The sequence below is a fragment of the Monodelphis domestica genome, chromosome 8 (genome assembly GCF_027887165.1).
Source record: "Monodelphis domestica isolate mMonDom1 chromosome 8, mMonDom1.pri, whole genome shotgun sequence".
NCBI lineage: Eukaryota > Metazoa > Chordata > Mammalia > Didelphimorphia > Didelphidae > Monodelphis > Monodelphis domestica.
The window spans coordinates 221693562-221710152 of record NC_077234.1 but is presented as its reverse complement, the minus strand read 5'-3'; the positions used below and the strand labels follow the sequence as shown (position 1 = coordinate 221710152).

Genomic DNA, 16591 nt, shown 5'->3' with positions numbered 1-16591 from the left:
AAATGCTTGTTTACTGACTTTTGACAGTGACTGTTCATTTACCAGGTTTTATCTGAAGCCCCTTCTATAAGATTGTGGGGATCTCTTGTTCTAAAAGAAGAATTTGTTAAATTGTGCTTGGCACCCTAGAAATAGAATTAAGAGCAAAGGATAGAAATGACAGAGAAGTAGAATTAAACAATGTAAAGAACTTCCTAAAAATGAGAGTGGAATGTACTGCATCAGTATGTAGTGAACTCCCTATTATTGCAGACCTTTAAGTAGAGACTGTAAGTAGAGCTTATCAGGAACGTCACAGAGGGTAACTGAAGAGCACAGGAAGGCCCAGAAGGTGCCACAGTGCTTTCTGTGGCACGTACAGAAAGACCTGGTGGAGCAACTCCACAACCTGGCCAGGAGGGAACCTTACAAAACTGGATCAACCCATGGGGGCTCTCAGGATGACAAAATTTGTCAAGAAAGACCTGGATAACAGATAAAAGATGAAGCTGTAAGACTGGGTGGGTTCCCAAAACCTTCTCTCAATAGACTTCATGCGTAAAAAACCTCAACTTTTCAGAATCTCTGTGGGGTTTTCCTTCTTTGAAGTACTATCCATTCCAGCCTTTTACCCTTACTTAAATTTTGACTGTGGCTAAGCACTTCCTCAATTTGTCAATCAAGAAAAGTACAAGGAACCACCAAACTTGGATATGATATTAAGTCATTATAAAAAGGACTGACTCCCTCCCAACATACACATTCTATTTCATGTGTATATCCTTTCCACCTGCCTTGGCAAGGGAAAAAAATAGAAATTATGTCAGTGGCTTAACGAGCACTCAAGTACCACAGACGTGAGCTTTACTTTACTTTCTCACTATAGGTTTTCTCAGTTTCATTAGTTTGTTTTAATTTTTCATTTCCTTTTTATTTTAGATTTTATTTTCAGTTTTACTTTAGTGAAATTAGGTTTTATTGATGCCTTTTGTTTTTAGTGTCACAATCATTTCCAATTATACCACTGAATCCCTTCTCTTGTAACAAAAGAATTTTTCCAACCAATTCTAACCACTAAAATGACCATATCTGTTGTTGTATAGAAATTCCACACTTGTACACCCTGTACCCATAAAGAGAAGGAAAATGTGTTTTAAAATCCATTTTCTTGGACTAAAATTGGTGATTTTGATTGGTCTGAGATCAGCTTCAATTTTCTGTTGCTTTTATTTATATTATTATAGTTTCTGTGCAAATTGTTATTCTTTCCACTAATAAGAATAGTTGACATTTATATAGGCTTTAAAGTTTGAAAATTTTACATGTTATATATCATATTATTTTCTCAACAACCCTTGAAGTGCCATTATTATTCCCATTTTTCAGATGATGAATCTCAGATTAAGAAAGGTTAACTGACTTGTTCACAGTCACACATTTGGGATTTGTCAGAGACTGGATTTCAACTCAGCTTTTTTTCTGAGCCCAATCTATCCAAACTCTGCATCATGCTCTGTTCTATATGACTGGAAGTTCTCTTCAAGTCTAATTCTATATACCTTCTTTTCATAGCTCTTCCTAAGTTCTTCTGAATTTTTCATTATCATCTTCTGTTATAACCTAGTATCCCATGCCATTGACATGCTACAATTTATTCCCAAGTTGATGGTGTTTATGCAAGATGTCATACGTGGCTACTTCTGTCTCAAATCACAAGTATGGAATTGGTGAGAATTTGTCATATGGATTAGAGTGAAAATAAGAGGGAAAATAGTGATTCATAAGACATGCCCTACTCTATTAAAGGATAGCCTAGGAAAGTACTGGGTTCAAAGTGGGATATGGAAAATAATAAAGGGAATAGATTTTATAGACTTTTAACCCATTACGGAAACCAAATAGGAAGAGAGAAGAAAGTTTGAGCTCTATTGTCCATGGTACAGGTTGTGACTATACAGAGCAGTCAGATATAACTCAGGAAATCAAAGAAACAGTTTTGATGTGATAGAATGTGCAATAGAACTAAAGGTAAAATATTTGAGACTATTCGATTGAACATGGGTAAATCTCTAGACTTCATCTCAATGTAAAGAGGGTGAATTTGACATCCTCTGAGATCCTTTTAATTTAATGTTGACACAATGCTGTACATTAAAAATGCTTTTTTAACTAAAATGCGATATATAGAAAAGAAAAATGAACTGACCTTTAAAAGTATAAAACAATATGTTTAGTATTGAAAAATTATTTTTGTGAATTAGAATAAAGGACAGTGTTTTCAGATACATTTTATATTATCTGAGGCAAATCTTGCTTTTAGAATCCAACTTTTTTCATAAAGCATTACATTTTTTTACTTTAGCCTATATAAGCTTAGGGAAAGAATTTTAATCTGGAACAGTAACATACCTTAATAGGGAAGGATGTAAAAAATCAAATTATACTTCTAAGGAAAGAGTATGAACCATCAAGTGTGTTAAGGTAATACTTTTCATCTTTAAATGAGATAATACAGAATATTTAACAGGAAAAGAGAAAGAACTATGTAGAATAGGGCAACTAGAGAATTAGACCTTTACAATTTGTATTTTTGTGTTTTTTCTAAGTGCTATAAATCACTCGGTTAGAGATATTCTTATTTAAGTGTATATTCCAACATTCTTTATTAGAGCATCTCATTGTTCAATCGAAACGTCCTGTTTGACTCTGATCCCATTTCTGGGGTTTTCTTGGCAAAGCTATTAAAATGATTTCCTAGTTCCTTCTCCAACTTATTTTACAAATAAGAAAATTGAGGCAAACGGATGTAAGTTATATGCCCAGGGATCACACAATTAGAAAGTGTCTGGGGCCATATTTGAACTCGGGTCTTCCTTGTTCTAGGTTCAATACTGTATATCCTTAACTGTAAGAAATCCCCTGAACTTGGAATCAACAATCCCTTTCAGACATCTCCTAACAATAGGACTGGACAAGTGACTTAATCATTTGTGAAATGTGAGAGTTGGACTTGTAGGCCTCCCAGGGCCCTTCCAGCTCTAATTAATAGGATTTATGGTGCCTTTATGAAGTTAAGAAAACACTAAAACACACACAAGCTAGATGAAGCATTTGTTAATGGCTTCAGCTGTGCCAGACCCTATTGCAAGTACAGAGGATACAGTACATGCACTTGATAAGCATTCTTCATGTGAGATGATAACACATAAAAAGTAGCTGATAAGTGGGGGTCGAGGTGAAAAGGAAGGGGCAGGAGAAGAGAAGCCAGAAACGTCTAGAGAAAAGACTGGAATTAGGAGTAGATTAAGTATACAGTAGGCACTTAATAAATGTTTTAATGGGTAAGCATGGCGAAATAAGGTAGGAGGTAACCAACAAGCCTCAAACCCATGGGTGACATAAGCGACATAAGCGATATCTCCCCCAAGAGTGTGAAGACTCCCCCTCGCAGAATGGGCAGATGAGAACATTCTGATAGTCATGAAGGGGGCTGAAGCAGGTGCTGAAGAACACTTAGAGCTTTGTCAGACACTGAAGATGCCAAGGTCACCCAATGCATTCTGGGCCACCTCTAGTTGTTTTAACTTTTGTCCTGTCACTGGATTTCTGTAATTCTGGAAGGGAGGAGGGCTGATGACTTTAAATAGCTCTACCTCACTTAAATTCAACTCATGGGCAAGTCAAGACCTCATTCAGTGATATCTTTGGCTCTCTTCAAAAATGAAGGAAGAACAATAAATCTCTTTATAATTAAGCACAGTCAAATGTTTTTGGTCAAAATGGGGATAAATAAATTTTGTATTTGTATACCATTTTCAATCATGTTTCTTATGGATAATTAAGAGTTGTAGTAACGTGATCAAATGCTACTCCTGAAAACATTTTTTAGAATAAATTTTGTTTTCTTTCTGTATTGTGAATATTAGTGTATTTTTACTTCATCTTCATTTTCTTAATGTACTTCAGCTTTTATTTAACCTCCATGTGATGATAGGAAAAAACCCTTTATGATAATAGCATTTTATTGCATTGTCTCATATGTGGGTTCCTATAGGAATGGACGTGTTTTTGCATTTCTATATGACTAAAACTTTTACAATTTTCTAAAAGCTTATAATTCAAATTTTGCATGTATAAAATCATATGTCTTTCTTTTTCTCCTCATACAAATATTTATTTATTTCCTTCTTTTAATCAACCTATCTTTTTTATCTATTTTTTTTAGTCAACCAGCAATTACTATTTGGTTGTGTTAAGCATGGAAACCATTAAACAAAAAATAAATACTTCTTTAAAGATTTTACACTCTATTAGGGGAACAACATGCACAGCCAAAAGTATAAAATATTTTGTCCAAACAAAACTAATGTAACCAAGATTAGAAAGGAAACAACAAACTAGGAAAAAACTTTACAACAAATTTCTCTGATTAAGTTATAATTTCTCAAATCTATAGAGAACTAAGTCAAATTTATTAGAATGCAATACATTTCCCAATTGACAAATGGTAAAGGATATGAACAATTTTCAAATGAAGAAACCAAAGCTATCAATAATCATATGAAAAATTGTTCTAAAACATTCTTGTTAAGAGAAATGCAAATTAAAACAGTGCTCAAGTACCACATCACATTAGTCAATATGACAGTAAAGGAAAGTGATAAATATTGGAGGGGATGTGGCAAAATTGGAACACTAGTACATTGTCAGTGGAGTTGTGAACTGATCCAACCATTCTGGAGGGCAATTTGGAACTATACCCAAAAGGCTATAAAATTCTACATACCCTTTAATCCTATAATACCATTACTGGTTCTATATCCCAAAGAGATAATAAAGAAGGGAAAAGGACATATTTGTACAAAGATATTTATAGCAGCTCTAATTGGGGTGGCAAATAATTGGAAAATGAGGGGATGTCCATCAACTAGGGGATTGCTAAATAAATTGTGATACATGTTGGTTATGGAATACTATTATGCTATAAGAAATTATGAGCAAAAAGATTTCAGAAAAAACTGGAAAGATCTACATAAACTGATACAGAGTGAAATAAGCAGAACTGGCAGAACATTGAACATAGTAACAGCAATATTGTATGATAATCAACTGTGAAAACTTGCAATGTGATATTCTGGGACAATTCTCAAGTACTTATAATGGGGAAAGAATTGTTAAGAGTTGAATGGATGAGAATCAAAGCATATTATTTTTCACATTAGTGTATTTATGGTTTTATTTTGGGGTTTTGGTTTTTTATGTTTGCTCTTCCAATAATGATCAATATATGGAAGTGTGTCTTACATGATAATAAAAATAAAATATGAACAAAATACATACAAAATACATATAAGATCATTTTATTTGGGCACAGAACTTACCAAAGAAGTTATTAGGAGAGGTTTTATGTAGATGGAATTTAAGTTGATTTTTAAATGAAACTAGGGATTTTGAGAGCCAGAGGTGAAAATATAACACTTTCCAGTATGACCCTCAAAGATGGAACATGGAGTATCGTAGGTAAAAAATAAAAAGTAGGCCTTTCTGTTGACCATAAAGAGAATGAAGGAGAGCAATGGATAAATAAAGATTGAAAGTTTGGTTCAGGTCATATTGTGGAGGACTTCAAATTCCAAACAGGGTAATTTATATTTGATCTTTAAAATAATAGCAAAACAGTAGAGTTTATTGAATAGAGGAGTGACACTATCAGTTTTTTGTTTTGTTATGGTAGGATTTGGGGTGAGGAAAGAACAAGAGGAAAACATATAAATAAATTCTGATTTATTGTTTGGGAAGGGTAGGAAGGAATAAGGTTTAGGAATAAACTTATACTTAATTTAAAAGATTATAACTTAACTAAACTATATTACTAAGCTAAAACATTAACTTCCCAAATATCCCAATCTCACACCAGGAGTCCAAATCAAATAGGGCCAGAATCTTAAGTTAGTAGATGTCCAAGTAGGTCCAGAGATCTTCTTACTGATGCTGCCAGAAGCCAGATCCATAAAACCTCCTTCCTCTATTGATCACAGGGAAAATTCTCTTCAAGCCTTAGGTCCTTCCAGGGGAGCAGACTCTGAGAAGAAAACCGTTGGGCATAGAATTTTGCCATATCCCAAGGCTCAGGCTCCCACGTGACCCTTGGTCACATGCTACTATCAATCATCCTCTAAGGTTTGCATTTCTCAGTTTTTGCATCAGTTTTTGCAGATTGCAAACCTTTTCATCCTTTATCACATTTTTAGAAAAATTACTACAGTACCTATATAGGATGTTGAATGAGATTTTATGAAGGAAGATATTTAGAATCTATTTCCATGTTTATCTATCTATCTATCTATCTATCTATCTATCTATCTATCTATCTATCTATCTATCTATCTATCTATCTATATCTTTGTGAATACAGAGCATTCAGGGAAGACTAATACTTCTGGTATAAGGGCTTTCCAAACCCTTTTCAGGGCTGTTTTCTTCCTTTGATGTCCACTTCTCACCTAACCCTTACCAGTGGCTCCAAGAAATTATAGCATTCACAGGAGCCACACTGTGGTCAGTCATCTAGGCAGATGAGATAAACCAGGTTGAGGGCAACTATCAGTGAGTTAGGAGTTTGTCTGCCTCAGGCATGTGAAGACTTCTCCTAGCAGAAGGGACAGATGATAACAATTTGTTCCAATGGCCATAAAGGCAGCTAAACAGGTGCTATAGAGTGCTTAAAACTTGTTTAAACATCCAAGAAGTCTAGATCATCCATTGCATCCCAAGCTATTGACAGTCATCCTGACTTTTGTCTTGCCACTGCAATTTGATGTCTCTGGAAGAAAGAATGAGGATGATGCATTTGTTCAACTTTGCTTCATTTAAATCCTAGTTTTTTGCTGGAGTTAAAAGATCACTTAGTAGTGATGTCATTTGGTCCTCTTCAAATATAAGGACAACAACCACTTATCTATCATCTGTGTCTTGCCCAAATCTAATTAAAAGAGTTTTAAAAAGTAATTAATCGAGACAAAATATTTTGTTCAAAATGATTTTATGTCTTTACGTTTAAGTCGATTTACTTTTTCAGAAAATTGCAATATTTGATGCTGGTGACAGCTTTCTTAAAATGCTTCTGAGAGCATATACAATATGGAGGTAGAGTATAGTTTGGAATTCAGAGGTATACATCTATTGAATATAAAGATATATGTATTTTTCTGCTTGTAATATATGTGGTCAACTAGCAATGAATAAGTGCCTAATAAATGTAAGGTATTATACAAGGCATTGTGGAAGACAAATAAAAAGTACTGTTGCTTTGTTTTTGTTGTTGTTGAGTCATTTCAGTCATGTCTAAGTCTTTGATGCCTTATGGCGTTTTCTTGGCAAAGTTACTAGAGTGACTTGCCATTTCCTTCTCCAGATCATTGTACAGATGAAGAAACTAAGGAGAAAAGCAGCCAGTGAATTGTCTAAGGTCACAAAACTAGAAGTGTCTGAGATTGGATTTGAATTCCAGCCCTGGCATTTTTCCCATTCCACCACCTTCATTCAGCATCCTTTTATTTTAGATGTTCACACTGTAATGATAACCTCTTAATTATCACTTCCAATGAATTCCTCTCAGAATATCCTCCTGGAATTTTCTGCAATGTTTGGCATTGTTGACCAGTCCATCCATATAGGTACTTTTACAATCAATGACTTTGGTAAAACCTTGCTCTCTTTATTTTCTGTATTGAACTCTTCTGTCTTCTTTGAGGGTTCTTCATCCTTTACCTTTTAATATCCTTTACTATAGATTTTTCAAGCTTTTGACTTTGATTTTTCTTTCGTTAAACTATTTCTTAGTAATCTTATTCCCTTTCTAGACTTCTGTTATGATATCTATGCAGATGATTTCAAAATCTATGTCTTTTCTTGATTTTTCCTTTGGCCTCCAGATCTATAAAAGCAGCTGCTAACATCTCTATTTATGTTGTTCATTTATATCAAACATTGAGCATATCCATAGCCAGTCTTTTATTTAATTTATTTATTTAGTGCTAATATGAACATTCTCTGCTTTTGAGTTCCCTTCAGATTTGTTTTACTTGGATGATTTTTTTTTCATTTGATTTTGTGGCTGTTATCTTTTTTAATGTTATCCTGGTATGTATTATTTTCTTCTCTTTTTATATCTTCATTTATTTATTTCCTTTATTTTCCTTATGTTTCCAGTATCTATTATTTAAATAACATAATATAATCCATTACACTCAGATATCCTAATTTATTCAGTTATTTCTCCTGTTCATGAAATTTGAGTTATTTCTAGTTATTTTGTCATATTAAACAAAGCTTCCATAAATATTTTTATACATACACAGATTTTTATCCTCTCAACAATACCGTGAGAGCCTCCTCCTAGTAATGGGATCTCTAGGTCAGTGAACATGAATAGCTTTACAATTCTTAATCTTTATTTGCATTTTGTTTTCTGAAAAAAAAAATGCCCAGCTGCTCTGACAATGTAATATTAGACTTGTTTCTCCATGTTCCTATCAGCATTCAATTTGATCACTTTAGCTTGTCTGGTTCTCAGTTGACATATATTACTGAGACTGTATTTTGTTAGATTGGTCCGTAGGCAGAAGGTACTATATTTTGCCAGGACTATACTCTTTCCAAAACAAATCTTTCCATTTTGGTCATAACCAGTAGAACTTTTTTATTTTGGTGCCATCACTCCTCATAGATGCAGGATTACATCCAAAGTATGACAAATATTAAAGTAAGACAGAGTATTTGTATTCTTTTAGCCATTATTTTCCCATCAGAAACTATATTTGGATTATGTTTTTGTGCTTAGACTTAGATCTACTACTAACCCCATGCAAGTTTTTGTGGGAGTTCTCCAGAGAGCTATCTTCTATTCTATATATTCTGTATCTAAGGTTCTATTTATCTCCTCAACTTCTTTTTTATTTGGCCTCTTGTCAGATTTATCTAGTTCTGAGAGGGGAAAATTAAAATCCCCCACTATTATTATTTTATCTATTTCCATCTGTATCTCATTTAGTTTGTCCTTGAAAAATCTGAATTCGATAACAGTTGATACATACAGATCCAATATTAATAATGCTTCATTTTCCATAGTACCCCCTCATTGTAATATAGTAACCCTGTTCATCTTTTCCAATTATATCCATTTTATCCTCAACACTGTCAGAGATCATGATTGCTTTCCCTTCCTTTTCTGGATCATCCGAGGCATAGCATATTCTACTCCAGCCACTCACCTTCTCTCTATGTTTGTCTCTTATTTTTAGCATATTTCTTGTAAACACCACATTCATATCCTGGCAAAACCAGTCTTTTATATCAAATCAAATCCTCCTCCAAATGTCACTATTTCTGTCTCTGGAAGAGTCACCTACCTGGTCTCTTACATTTGAAACCTTGAAATAATATTTAACTCTTTCCTCACCTTCCCCTTTGGTATCTACTTACTAATACCTATCAGGCTCATCTATGTAATTTCTTTCACCTACATCCCCTCTTTTTCTGAAATTGCCACTGCCAGTCACCTAATATATAATAACCTTCTCTTGTATTTTTCTCCATTGTAGACTTCATTCATTGTTGCTTCTAGAATAGTCTTCATTTTGCTACCTGAATAACCTTTCATATATATGAATTCCTAAAGAAAAATATTTAAAGACCTCACTATTTCCAACTGAGTAAAGTTCAGATTATTTTAACTGTTTTTTTAGGTCCTGCACATTCTGAAAATACCATGTCTTTCCAGTCTTATCATATAGAACCCCACCTCTTTGCATTCTAAACTTAAGTCAAACTGGATTGTTTCCCAAACCTCCCATTCCAATATTTTGTACATTCTTGTCTTTCTTCCTTTGCTGACTCTGTTTCCTATGACATTTGTCCTTTATATATAATTTCAAGTCCAACATGACTGCCTAGTCCTTTGTTAACTATTCTCTGAATGACCTGGTTGATGAAAACATTTCCCCTCTGATTGATTTCATAAAGCATACTATTATAGATATTTGTGTTTGGCTCCTCCCTTTTTCTACAGTAAGCAGGATATGAGGGCAGGAATTATTCCTAGTTTAAAAAATATTTTGATGCCTAATACAGTACTTGATACATAATAGGTGCTTCATATATATTGTATGTTAACTATTGAAGACACAATATTAATGTATGGGATATACTTATAAAGACTTAATATAATTGGTGATAATATATTAATACTGGAATTATAATGAAATTATTAAAGAACTTTCCAAAGGCCTTGTTCATACTATGAAATGCATATTGACATACATATATATATATATATATATTTGTAGATACACAAATGTATAAGTGGAGACACATGTATATGTTTAAATATAAACTCAAATGTGTAAAATATTCTGGTTGGAGGGAAGCTGGTTTTATGTCTTGTCAAATGTCTAGAGAATAGTTATCTATAGTGTTACACATATGATTTTCATATTATATTATGGTGTAAAGGCACCATTAAATAAGACAGAAATATTTTCCTCCAAAATGGTGACAAGAAGTACTGAAGGATTAACAATAGTTCTTCAAATGACTCTTAAGAGCTGATTGTTAAATTTTTAGTATGATTATTTAAATCCAAGAAATTAGCAAATACTACAGATCAAACCTTGATTTATTGTTTTCTAGAATTAAGAAAGTGATAGAGAAAATGTTACTAAAGCAAATTAAATTTGAAAGTTGTGTGTGTGTGTGTGTGATGTTTGTTAAATATTTATCAGTACATGCTGGAAGCACTGAATAACTCCTAGGCAGCAGCTCAAATGATTGAATTTTATGATTTCAGAGCAGTCAGATTGGAGCAATGTGAAAACCTGAGCATAATAACTCATGCTGCTGTAGGGGTATGGATTGATTTTTGCAAATGAATGATTTGGAAAATGATTTATTGGATAATTTTTTAAATTACATTTCTAGAGGTTTTGAAACCTTAATTTTGGGGTATAAGTAACTTAGAATGGTACTAAAAATTGATTTCTTTCTCCAAGGTAAATCTATACTAGAACATTGAATGAATTAGATCAGTAGCAAATTACCAACCTCAAATTTCTCCCATTTAATTTGTATTCCCTGGTTGTATGAGTAATAAAATGGCTCAATAGAGAATCCAAACTTAGTGATGACTTTGCAGTTACCCTTTTTTCACTAGTTGATTGACTTAACAGTATTATTAGCTAGAGGAGAAAAGGAGGAAAGTCACTATCAGTCAGTTCTTCTGCACACTTCCAAGAAAAGTTAGAAGGGGTCTAGCATTAATTTTGAAATGACAGAATCATTTATTTTTCTGAATGGTACAATATACACCATCCCTGTCTCTTTTTAACAGGGAAAAAAGTACTGTGACTGAGAAGGTACCGGGTATCTTTCTTTGGAGGGATTTTTAAGGTTTCTTCTCAAAATGATAACAGAGTGGTAAGTGTTTATGTATGTTTCTATAATATTTATGAATAATGGACAGCATATCAAATTTGATGTTTTCATGTGTGCTTATGTCCAAATACAAATGTATATAAACATGCATACATATGTTTTTGTATGTATACATGTACGCATAGGCTGAGGCAAAAATGCTTTTCACTTAAACAGCATCTAATTTAAGTGTCTTCAGTTCACTGACTAGTGGTTTAAAGACAGATTTCATTTTGTACTTTGTGTTTCAATTTAGGTTTTAATTTGTGTGTTTCACCTGTATTGTGACTTTAATCTATGTATTTATGTGTGTATGTATTCATATTCATATACACAGAGAGAGACTATACACACATATAAATACATATACATATAGAAACCCATCAGTCACTTAGAATCCAGAAGAGCCTTCTGCTCTTTCAGATGACATTGTTGCAAGCTTTTATTTGAGGAATGAGTGAGTCAGTTCTCTGACTCATAGGTCTCATAAACTCTCGAAAATCAGTTTTCTGTGGGTTTACACAGTAAGAAAGGCAGAACCTCACCTCTGACAATCAAGTGCATCCCCTGGATGCTTATTCTACTTCCTGAATGAGCATAGTGGGTTGGTAACTTGTGCACCATAGTTGCTTATATACTATACCATTTCTTGGGACCTCTAAGATCTTACTACATCACTTGGATTCATGTCTCAGCACTACTGTGCAATGTTTAAGCTCCAGCAATATAATACCGTCTTAGTGAAGACTTGTAGCAAGCAACCAACCTTAAAGAACCAATGTATAGAAAATTTGTACTCTACAAAATTTGGAGAACTATTTTAATTAATCAAGCTAGGTTGTAAAAAAAAATCTTTATGCCTGGGCAATTTCAGACTCCATCTTTCCCATTACCATTTGATAATCACAAAATAACTAAGTAGATCTTTGAAAGGAAGGGATATTTTTTTCTTCCATTGTGAATGCAGCTTCAAGGTGGTTGTATATGCTTATGACATGGCTGTTTGTTTCTCTAATGTAGCATTCCCAGAAGTGGGCTTCGAAAAGAGATATCTGTGTTCCCAGCAGTAATTCTTCAGAGCTCATAAGCCCTTATGTTTACTTTTTCCAACCAGAGAAAGGACTCATCAGTTAAAAAATGAGAGATTCAGTTAAATAGAAGAACAAAAGTGACAAGAATATATTTTCTCTTTGTGAATGCTGTCTCGGGTTAGCACACCACCTGTGGAGAAAGCTATTTATATAGAAAATGCATTTGCCTAGGGAGCATATATAGATCACATATCTAGAGACGACTATGGCTAGGGCACACCTGTACATGGTTCAGTTCACGCTTGTACAGTTACCAGTTCCTTCTAGCAATGTTCTTGTGAGTTTGACTATTGTATCTCTTCCGTATGTATCTACTTGTCTGGTGGCCACTAAGCTACTTTGTTCCCATCAGCTGTATTTTAGCTCTCTGGTTTCTTCAGAATATCTGTTACCTTCTTGTATTGTTTTCTGGGATCCAGTGATTTAAAATCCCTTCCTGACTAGATATAGAATTCTTTTAATACATAGTTAAGGACCAGGATCCACTACATCCAATTAGATGGATAATTGAAGTTAGTAGCATGTCTCATACAAATATTATATTTTTTTCCTGTCTATTGTTAATTCAAAGTCCATGACTCTGGATATATGTATGATTTAGGCTTAGGAAATTCCTCTTAAACTCTTGGCATATCCATATCTGTAGTCTTTTGATTTTAAATCTGTTTTAGGGAACCTGTAAAAAAAATTTTTTTACAAGAACTATGTTGGTGAATGTGGATATGAAAACGATCTCTTTCACAGGATCACAGATTTAGAATGGAAAGAAAATTTCGAAGCCAAACAGCCTAGCTATCTCACTCTGTGGGTGAGGGCTTTGAGGTCAAGAGAAGTTGTGACTTGTTCAAGGTAGTAAGTGGTAGAGAAAGGATTCAATTTTGATCATTTGCTTTGATTTCCACTTGCTTTTCATTGTACCTCCTTGATTGACACAATCATGAAGTTAGGAAAGACCAAAGGGCTTGGAGGAAGAAGCAATGTAGTTATCTTGTAGCTTCTTGTTTTGCACACCTACCCTGCATATAGCCTTCCAGAGCATCTTTTCACTAGAGCATTCTTAGTGTCTTTATGGGATTTTCAGGATTGATCTTCTATCAAGTCTTTGTCAAATCTGGCTTCTATAATTCTTCCTCTTGAATGAATTTGATAATTTTCCATACATACTCTGTTAGAAAGAAAGCAAACTTAAAGCATTCCAATGAAGGGGAAAGGCTTTTTTCTTGTATATTGAGTCTATTTGACAGATGGACATAATTTAGAAAATTACTGGTCACCTGTTGGCCAAACACAATATAATCACCTTGTTTTCCTTTCCCAAAGCAGATAATAATGTAAACATATCTCATACTACTACTCACAGTACTGAATAAATCAATATTTGTTGTATTAAATATATGTCATCTCTTTATATTACTAAAATAATTTGACAGCTCCTTTAAGGTTGGAACATTAATAAATAATGATTCTTATGATCCACAAAGCCTTCTCCTGCCACATGCCTTTTGAACTGTAAGCAGATGTGGCTTTGACTATAATCGTTTTGGTAGCAGCGTGCAATGAGAGCTCAGTTTAATATAATCACTCTGTCCTACTTCTAAAACAGAGCCATAGTAATGGGTCTGGCATTACCCTTAGAACTGTAAAAGAGCAGCAGCTCATAATATGAAAGGTTATGCTGTGAAATCCAAGGGGACCATTATATAAAGGACAAGAAAAACAAAAGAAGCAAATAAAAAGTTCTGAAACTAGAATCTCTATTAAAAAATTAACCACATACATTTTTCATTTTAACTTCGGAATTTTTTTAAAATGAGGTAACATGATTATCTATCTTAACTTTAATTCACAATTCTGATTATTTCATGACTGTCTCTTTGTAGTTTTGTAATGCCTATTTAGTCTGATACTTATGTAGCATCTTAGCATAATAGTCTTAACAGTTCACATTGAAATATGGTTTTGAGGTTTACAAAGGTTTTACATATATTATCTTATTTTATCCTCCACAGCAGTCCTCTGAGGTGGAAGGTATTATTATCTTCTACAAGTAAAGAAACTGAATTTCAGAAAGATTAAGTGACTGCCCTGTAGTCACTTTATCTCTTAAGTGTCTGAAGTAGGACTTGAACTGCTTGTCCTTAACTGCTTTGCTTCTTAGATCTTGAGTTAACAGTTCCCAAAGACAGTTTGGTCTGAACTGAAGTATATTAGCAGGAAAAACTCCTTTCATAGCATTCTGCAACTATTTTTGTGAAATGAAAGCTATATTTTCCCATGGATTTGGAACATTTTTCTTACTTTGCTTATTGATTTTTCAGAGCACTTGCCAAAAGCAAAGGAAAGTGATCTTATAATTCATCAAAAGTTTCTAACAACTAATAATTTCAACTTTTGCAAGTTTAATTATTTTTTCTATATTGTTCTGTTTGATTCTGTTGTAGTGAGATGAGAAGAAAACAGAAGAAAAGTGAGATATCTAGTTTAAATGTTTAGTTAAACTTTGGATAAATTATGTATGCTTGGGCTATTTTTGGTTATACTTAACATAAACATCTGGATTATAAGAGTATGTGCTTTGTTTTATAAGAGGTATACATATTTGATTACATAATGCCTAGTAAAATCCTGAATATGTAGTATGGGATTGGCAATAAATTAATAATAATAGTAGTATTTATATAGTACTTTAACATTTGCAAATCACTTGAAAAACATCTCATTTTAGCTTCACAGCAACTATTATTATCTCCATTCTACAAATAAGGAAGGAGAAAATAAGAGAAATTAAGTAACTTGCTTAATTTTACTCATCTATTAAGTATCTGAGACCAGATTTGAACTTGAGTCTTCCTCACTACATATTCTGTGCTCCATTCTTTTTACCACCTAGTTGTAGTTAACACAGTATATATTGACTCCATAAATGCTTTTGTATTCATTAAGTGTTTTTTACATTTTTCTTTCTTCTTCATAATTATTTCCCTGTTCCCTCTAACCAGATGTGATTCCTTCTCTTATAGGTAGTTAAAGCATTTATACTCAGTTCGTTCAAAAGCTTTCTATAAGAATTCTTACCATCCTGGTTACTCTTCTCTGGATGTTCTCCAGCTTATTGATGTCCTTAAAATGTCGCATCCAGAATGAAACATGATATCCTGAATGTGGCCAAGATCAGAGCAAATTACTGTTGATGTTTGCTTTATGTCCTGGATATAGTACCATGCTGTTTACTCATAATAAGGTTTTGGTACCTCAACCTCCTAGATCATTTCAGATAAAGTATTATTTATCCCCACTTCCCATTTCTTATATTTCTAAAGTTAACTTTTTACTAATGTGTGAGATTTTATATTAATTTAGTTTCATATCACAAAGGGTGGCAATTAGTAAAAACTAGTTTGAAAATCAGCAAGATCTAGGTTCAAGTCTTGCCTTTGACTTGTTTACACCTAGCTACAGGACCCTTGGTATATATACCTCCCTGATAGTGACCTAGAAAAATCTTTAAGTTTCTCATTTGCAATTGGTAGCCTGCCATGGGAAAGAGGATTTTCTCACCAGGAATTCTCTACATGAGTTAAATTATAGGCCTGGAAAAATTAATAGTTTTCTCCCCCATCATTCTAGCCTTCTGAATCCCTTTTGTATCTTGACTGTTATCCAAAGAATTAGATATCTATGCTTCCTTACTCCCACTTCTGTAGTTGCATGTTATCTAAATATATAGCTTTTATGGCTGTTGGAAAATAGTCAAGTAGTTTTTGTGGCTGTAATAAGGTATATTAAATGGATTAGCCATGCTACCTTTTTCATGGTGTCATGGATCATGTCTACTGTAATGGATCTTAGACTAGCCTTTACATTTTATCATTGGATAAACTGAAGGCCAAAAGAGGTCAAGTAAACAAGGTTACAAAAGTAATGAATGTTAGAGGTGAGACTAACCCTTAATTTCTGCAACTACCAACAAAATAGTTTCCATTCTTTTTGGCTTTAGGTTTATTTTTTTGCTAGCCTTTTCATTTAATGTTCTGTGTTCAAATCTTAATGCT

The 16591-nt window shown here is 33.5% G+C and overlaps 1 protein-coding gene across 4 annotated transcripts in view; it reads left to right on the top strand.

The window, feature by feature from the left end:
• NLGN4X (neuroligin 4 X-linked) overlaps positions 1-16591 on the top strand; it is a 456535-nt gene that overhangs the window by 61981 nt on the left and 377963 nt on the right. For 2 of the 4 annotated variants that reach the window (XM_007500719.3, XM_007500713.3), the window contains exon 3: positions 11366-11451. The exons of the other annotated variants lie outside the window; for them this stretch is intronic. The gene's annotated coding sequence lies outside the window, so the exon portion shown is untranslated. The remainder of the gene's footprint in view (positions 1-11365; positions 11452-16591) is intronic. 4 annotated transcript variants of the gene reach the window in all.